This window comes from Entelurus aequoreus, linkage group LG01 (assembly GCF_033978785.1).
Source record: "Entelurus aequoreus isolate RoL-2023_Sb linkage group LG01, RoL_Eaeq_v1.1, whole genome shotgun sequence".
In the NCBI taxonomy this organism is placed as follows: Eukaryota; Metazoa; Chordata; class Actinopteri; order Syngnathiformes; family Syngnathidae; genus Entelurus; species Entelurus aequoreus.
The window spans coordinates 9,325,597-9,334,133 of NC_084731.1; positions in this window are offsets into that span (position 1 = coordinate 9,325,597).

The window sequence follows — 8,537 nt, forward strand, 5'->3', positions numbered from 1 at the left end:
TTGTGTTTTTTTAATTTTTTATATTAAATCAACATAAAAAACACAAGATACTTACAATTAGTGCACCAACCCAAAAAACCTCCCTCCCCCATTTACACATTCACACAAAAGGGTTGTTTCTTTCTGTTATTAATATTCTGGTTCCTACATTATATATCAATATATATCAATACAGTCTGCAAGGGATACAGTCCGTAAGCACTAATAGTACTAACCTTTAACAGATAATTTTACTCATTTTCATTCATTACTAGTTTCTATGTAACTGTTTTTATATTGTTTTACTTTCTTTTTTATTCAAGAAAATGTTTTTCATTTATTTATCGAATTTTATTTTATTATTTTTTAAAAAAAAGGACCTTATCTTCACCATACCTGGTTGTCCAAATTAGGCATAATAATGTGTTAATTCCACGACTGTATATATCGGTATCGGTATCTGTATTTAAGAGTTGGACAATATCGGAATATCGGATATCGGCAAAAAAGCCATTATCGGACATCCCTAGCCAGGGCCGGCCCGTGGCATAGGCCGTATAGGCAAATGCTAAGGGCGCCGTCCATCAGGGGGCGCCACGCCAGTGCCACAAATGTTGGAGGAAAAAAAAGAAAAAAAAGTTGGTACTATTATTTCTAAATACATAAAATAATCCCACGTTAATTAAAATGCAAAGTAACGCCTATATAATAGAAATATTATTTGTTACAACATTATGCCCCCCCCTCCCCCGGCACGATGCCCCCCCTCCCTTCCCATATCATGACTCTTTTTGGACGTCACCACATAAAAAAATCAACACAAGATGTCAAAACGGCCAAAACTGTCAGGTGCCCAGGGAAGAAAAAAGAGAAAAGAAGAGAAACGAGAAAAAGACAGAGGTAGCAGGTAGGTAACGTTAGCCTACATGCAATTATTTGTCTGTTACAGAATGTGATAGTAACCTGGCTTTTTAGCATTAAGCTAATGTTACATGATTCGGCAATTGCTAATCAATAAATAGCTAGTTCTGTTTTAACGTCGGGTTAATATTGTGGAGGGGGCTAAATTGTTATGGAAAATAATAATGTAACGTTAGGTAATTACAGTACTCCCTGGTGTACAGTAATTTGTAAGTCATTCTAGTTAATGCAATATTATAAAGCACAAATAGAGAACTCTGTAGGATCCCTTTTTTTGTAATGTAGTTGTTAAAGTCATACTGGTTTGATATCTTGTTTTGTGCAGTGCCTTATTTATATTGTATTTTTAATTTATTTTATGCAACTTGACACGTTTTATTTTGTGTTTATGTATGTAAAAAATATTGTATTTCATATATTCATTTTTTATTTGTTGTATACATGTATTTATCCATATTTTCTTTAATCTTGTTAACTATTCTGATAGTTAATTTGCTTTCTTTAAGTAAAAAAAAAAAGGTCAAAGACAAAGCTATTCGGTTTGTTGTGAGTATATACACTTCACTGCCGATGTGGGGGGGCGCCACCTAAAATCTTGCCTAGGGCGCCAGATTGGTTAGGGCCGGGCCTGTCCCTAGCCACGGGTCATTAAAAAAATGAGCTGCCGGCCACAAATGGCCCTCCTGACCACACTTGGACAACACTGCTTTAGGACTTGTCACCAACACATGAACTGACAATTTTGTTAGACAGGAATTTATTTACACATTATTGAGTCACATTAGTGATTTTCAAGTAACATATTTGTTGTATTTGGAGTTATTTTATGTGTATATGTTTCCACATTTCGTTCCTACCTGTTGTTTCCGGGTGGCTCAAATAGGGAACGGACAGGGGAGGAGCCAAGAGATAAGAAGAAAAGAGCGGGAGTCTGACAAAAGGTGACGGTGTTAATTAAAGATAAAAGTATCCTGCCTTTGTGGTGCTTTTACAAGGAAGACGACAAATATATCTTCAAACTAACTCAGCGGTTACCCACCTTTAACCCGCAGCCGTCGAACGTGGTGAGAGAACAAACATATAAAATGGGTGAGGGCCGACATCCGGGCAACTGAGCTACATACGGGTTCTTCGAGCCATAGCAACCAGACTGGCGTTGAAAACAAACCGTTGCCATTACTCTTTAACCTGTCGACCTACGCTGGTTAAACCCGTCATTCTGCCTCCAAAATGCCGAAAAACTGTGTTGTTTTTGGTTGTGCTAACCACAACTGGAAACAGGGAAAACAAAGGTTGTATTTTGTTCTGCCAAAGCGCGATAAAAGCCCACAGAGACGAGACAAATGGCTCGCAGCTTTACACCGGGAAAACGAGGACGGTTCTCACTGGAGTCCCCCAAAGTCCCGGGTCGTGTGTTCGGATCACTTCGTTTCTGGTAAATATAAGGAACAAAAATCCACCTTCTTCACCACAACTTGGCTATACCGTCCGTGCTAATGTTGTACTTGTTGAATTTTTACCTTATAACGTTCGACAGCTGAAGTTGTTGTTGTACAAAAATAACATGCGGTATATACTATATAGTCTATAGCAGGGGTCACCAACGCGGTGCCCGCGGGCACCAGGTAGCCCGTAAGGACCAGATGAGTAGCCCGCTGGCCCGTTCTAAAAATAGCTCAAATAGCAGCACTTTTCTAAATTGTATTTATTTACCAGCAAGCTGGTATCGCTTTGTTTGACATTTTTAATTCTAAGAGAGACAAAACTCAAAGAGAATTTGATAATCCAAGAAAATATTTAAGGACTTGGTCTTCACTTGTTTAAATAAATTCATTAATTTTTTTACTTTGCTTCTTATAACTTTCAGAAAGACAATTTTAGAGAAAAAATACAACCTTAAAAATTGTTTTAGGATTTTTAAACACATATACATTTTTACCTTTTAAATTCCTTCCTCTTCTTTCCTGACAATTTAAATCAATGTTCAAGTATTTTATTTTATTGTAAAGAAGAATAAATCAATTTTAATTTAATTCTTCATTTTAGCTTCTGTTTTTTCGACGAAGAATATTTGTGAAATATTTATTCAAACTTATTATGATTAAAATTCAAAAAAATTATTCTGGCAAATCTAGAAAATCTGTAGAATCAAATTTAAATCTTATTTCAAAGTCTTTTGAATTTCTTTTAAAATTTTTGTTCTGGAAAATCTAGAAGAAATAATGATTTGTCTTTGTTAGATATATAGCTTCTTCCAATTTGTTATATATTCTAACAAAGTGTAGATTGGATTTTAACGTATTTAAAACATGTCATCAAAATTCTAAAATTAATCTTAATCAGGAAAAAGTACTAATGATAATTTTTAATTTTTTCAAACAGATTCGAATTAGCTACTTTTTCTCTTCTTTTTTTCGGTTGAATTTTGAATTTTAAAGAGTCGAAATTGAAGATAAACTATGTTTCAAAATTTGATTTTCATTTTTTTTCGTGTTTTCTCCTCTTTTAAACCGTTCAATTAAGTGTAAATATCATTAATTATTAATAATAACATACAGTTAAAGGTAAATTGAGCAAATTGGCTATTTCTGGCAATTTATTTAAGTGTGTATCAAACCGGTAGCCCTTCGCATTAATCAGTACCCAAGAAGTAGCTCTTGGTTTCAAAAAGGTTGGTGACCCCTGATATAGTCTATAGCCTAGCTAGCTATTTTCGAAAACCGGTTTCGTTTAAATTTGCACTTAACAGTTGGGTTTTTAAAAACCAATAAACCCTATAATTTTCATGTTGCCATTCAATACACGTAGCCCTCAAATCTCTCAATATTTTATACACTAACACTTGATCTTGTTGTTGATAACTTCCGCGTCTCTTTCTTAGTAGCGCGCAGGCTAAGCTAACTAGCAAGCTAAGCTAAGCCTGAAAAGCTTTAAAGTTCACTGAGACGAGTCTGACGCAAATAATACATTTTCGTTTTTTCACACGATATGCGAATAAGTAAAAATGCGTAAATGAAGGATTTAACACCGACTTCCAAGCCACAACGCTCGTTAAATGCTTTTTCTGTCAATGCTGTGTTCGCTGTGAGCTGGTTTGTTTTCAACGAATTTCCGGTTGCTAGGGGATTGGTAGGCGGAAGTGACGTAGGTCCGCCCTCACCCATATCACTATGATAACGTTTTTATGAAAGCAAATTACTCCCTTCTTTTTCTTGTTACTCTAATGTGCGACGTAAATCAACAATGAATCGAGCTGAACATATGAATTGAAGTCAAAAAAAAAAAAAAAGTTTAATATATATTCAAACCACTTTGTCGGTGGTACAGAATATAGGCGTGTCCATCCTGTCACAATGCCCCGCCCTCTTCTGCGATGCACCAATCAGAGCGCTCAGCGGGCTGGGCGATGCTCGCCAAGCTTCTGGCCGCAGAGAGGAGGAAAAAAAGGTGCTTGATGTTTCTGTTTGTCTTTCTGTCAAATTCAAAGTCTGCCATGGAGGGGCGGAGTGACTTCATATACGCCCGGGCGCTGATTTTTCCCACATTTGTAACAGCTGTGTTCTAGTTGTAAACGCAATATAGTGAGTCGTATTGAAAGCGAGCCAAACAGATCACGTGGTTGCTGGACGGGCAATGAAGTGAGTCAACATGTACGCCGCACGCAAGAGGAGAAAACCTGCTCAGAAAGGGTAATTCAAGGTTTATTGCATTTCATTTTGTTCATGCCATTATTGCCATTCATACTTCGGTGTTTTTCAACCACTGTGTGAGATATTGTCTGCTGTGCTGTGGGACATTTTGCAACTTCCCCTAATTGGTCCCAAAAAATATTTTTTGGCAAATCAATAATTTTTAATCTGCAAATAATGTGCCGTTGTCGAGTGTCTGTGCTGTGTAGAGCAGTGGTTTTCAACCACTGTGCCGCGGCACTAGGGATGGGCGATACCACACTTTTAGGATTCGATACGATACCGATACTTTTTCCTTGCATTTTCATCGATACCATCCATCCATCCATCCATCTTATTCCGCTTATCCGAGGTCGGGTCGCGGGGGCAGCAGCTTAAGCAGGGAAGCCCAGACTTCCCTCTCCCCAGCCACTTCGTCCAGCTCCTCCCGGGGGATCCCGAGGCGTTCCCAGGCCAGCCGGGAGACATAGTCTTTCCAACGTGTCCTGGGTCTTCCCCGTGGCCTCCTACCGGTCGGATGTGCCCTAAACACCTCTCTAGGGAGGCGTTCGGGTGGCATCCTGACCAGATGCCCGAACCACCTCATCTGGCTCCTCTCCATGTGGAGGAGCAGCGGCTTTACTTTGAGCTCCCCCCGGATGGCAGAGCTTCTCACCCTATCTCTAAGGGAGAGCCCCGCCACCCGGCGGAGGAAACTCATTTGGGCCGCTTGTACCCGTGATCTTGTCCTTTCGGTCATAACCCAAAGCTCATGACCATAGGTGAGGATGGGAACGTAGATCGACCGGTAAATTGAGAGCTTTGCCTTCCGGCTCAGCTCCTTCTTCACCACAACGGATCGATACAGCGTCCGCATTACTGAAGACGCCGCACCGATCCGCCTGTCGATCTCACGATCCACTCTTCCCTCACTCCTGAACAAGACTCCGAGGTACTTGAACTCCTCCACTTGGGGCAGGGTCTCCTCCGCAACCCGGAGATGGCACTCCACCCTTTTCCGGGCGAGAACCATGGATCCGGACTTGGAGGTGCTGATTCTCATCCCAGTCGCTTCACACTCAGCTGCGAACCGATCCAGCGAGAGCTGAAGATCCTGGCCAGATGAAGCCATCAGGACCACATCATCTGCAAAAAGCAGAGACCTAATCCTGCAGCCACCAAACCAGATCCCCTCAACGCCTTGACTGCGCCTAGAAATTCTGTCCATAAAAGTTATGAACAGAATGGGTGACAAAGGGCAGCCTTGGCGGAGTCCAACCCTCACTGGAAACGTGTCCGACTTACTGCCGGCAATGCGGACCAAACTCTGGCACTGATCATACAGGGAGCGGACCGCCACAATCAGACAGTCCGATACCCCATACTCTCTGAGCACTCCCCACAGGACTTCCCGAGGGACACGGTCGAATGCCTTCTCCAAGTCCACAAAACACATGTAGACTGGTTGGGCAAACTCCCATGCACCCTCAAGGACCCTGCCGAGAGTATAGAGCTGGTCCACAGTTCCACGACCAGGACGAAAACCACACTGTTCCTCCTGAATCCGAGGCTCGACTATCCGATACCGATACCATTAATTTCTTATTGGCAATTTTTGTCAGTCAAAAATATTATTACTATTGTTATTATTTAAGACAAATACAGACCATTTATACCACATTTATTAAGGTCAATATATAATAAAATTAAAATAAATAACATAAATATGAAAAATAAATTAAGTAAAACAAAAATATACACATTTTCACTTTTCTTATTCCTCAAAAAAAAAAAGTCAAAAGCTTAAAAAAACAATTATTCATAACAATGTTATGTTTCAAACTAGGGATGTCCGATAATGGCTTTTTGCCGATGTTGTCCAACTCTTTAATTACCGATACCGATATCAACCGATACCGATATCAACCGATATATACAGTCGTGGAATTAACACATTATTATGCCTAATTTGGACAACCAGGTACGGTGAAGATAAGGTACTTTTTAAAAAAATGAATCAAATAAAATAAGATAAATAAATTAAAAACATTTTCTTGAATAAAAAAGAAAGTAAAACAATATAAAACAGTTACATAGAAACTAGTAATTAATGAAACTTTGTAAAATTAACTGTTAAAGGTTAGTACTATTAGTGGAGCAGCAGCACGCACAATCATGTGTGCTTACGGACTGTATCCCTTGCAGACTGTATTGATATATATTGATATATAATGTAGGAAGCAGAGTATTAATAACAGAAAGAAACAACCCTTTTGTGTGAATGAGTGTGAATGAGTGTAAATGGGGGAGGGAGGTTTTTTGGGTTGGTGCACTAATTGTAAGTGTATCTTGTGTTTTTTATGTGGATTTAATAAAAAAAAAAACGATACTGATAATAAAAAACTGATACCGATAATTTCCGATATTACATTTTAACGCATTTATCGTCCGATAATATCGGCAGACCGATATTATCGGACATCTCTATTTCAAACCTCTTTGTGGAAGTAAACTTATAGCACTTCTCTGAAGCAAAGTCAATAATTTCCTTATCACAATAAACTAGGATTTCCTTGTCCTATAAACCTGCATACGAAAGACAGTTCGCTGAGAAAATGAACTTGGAAAAATTCTCTACAAAAATGTCTGACACCATCACACCTTTAGTGTACTCGAGATATGTCGTCACACTTTACTGGGGAGTAGCGGGGGGTGTATATTGTAGCTGCAAGGGGTTCTGGGTATTTGTTCTGTTGTGTTTATGTTGTGTTACGGTGCGGATGTTCTCCCGAAATGTGTTTGTCATTCTTGTTTGGCGTGGGTTCACAGTGTGGCGCATATTTGTAACAGTGTTAAAGTTGTTTATACGGCCACCCTCAGTGTGACCTGTATGGCTGTTGACCAAGTATGCTTGCATTCACTTGTGTGTGTCAAAAGCCGTAGATATTATGTGACTGGGCCAACACGCGAAGGCAGTGCCTTTAAGGTTTTTTGGCGCTCTGTACTTCTCCCTATGTCCGTGTACACAGCGGCGTTTTAAAAAGTCATAAATTTTACTTTTTGAAACCGATACCGATAATTTTGAAACCGATACCGATAATTTTGAAACCGATACCAATAATTTCCGATATTACATTTTAAAGCATTTATCGGCCGATAATATCGGATCGGACATCCCTAGTTAAAAGTATTTTTTGCAAACCAGTAATTATAGTCTGCAAATTATGTGTTGTTGTTGAGTGTCGGTGCTGTCTAGAGCTCGGCAGAGTAACCGTGTAATACTCTTCCATATCAGTAGGTGGCAGCAGGTAGATGTCGGAAACAGCGGGAGGCAGCGTGCGGGTAAAAAGGTATCTAATGCTTAAACCAAAAATAAACAAAAGGTGAGTGCCCCTAAGAAAAGGCATTGAAGCTTAGGGAAGGCTATGCAGAACGAAACTAAAACTGAACTGGCTACAAAGTCAACAAAAACAGAATGCTGGACGACAGCAAAAACTTACTGTGGAGCAAAGACGGCGTCCACAATGTACATCCGAACAGGACATGACAATCAACAATGTCCCCACAAAGACGGATAAAAACAACTGAAATATTCTTGATTGCTAAAACAAAGTAGATGCGGGAAATATCGCTCAAAGGAAGACATGAAACTGCTACAGGAAAATACCAAAAAAAGAGGAAAAGCCACTAAAATAGGAGCGCAAGACAAGAACTAAAACACAGGAAAACAGCAAAAAACTCCAAATAAGTCAGGGTGTGATGTGACAGGTGGTGACAGTACACCTACTTTGAGACAAGAGCTATATTGACGCATGCTTGGTTATGCTTCAAAGTCATATCCAACAATTGCAAAAACGACTTTTTACTGTCAACTGAGTTTCGTTTTTTAATGATTTCTGCTGGTGGTGTGCCTCCGCATTTTTTCAACGGAAAAAATGTGCCTTGGCTCAAAAAAGGTTGAAAAACACT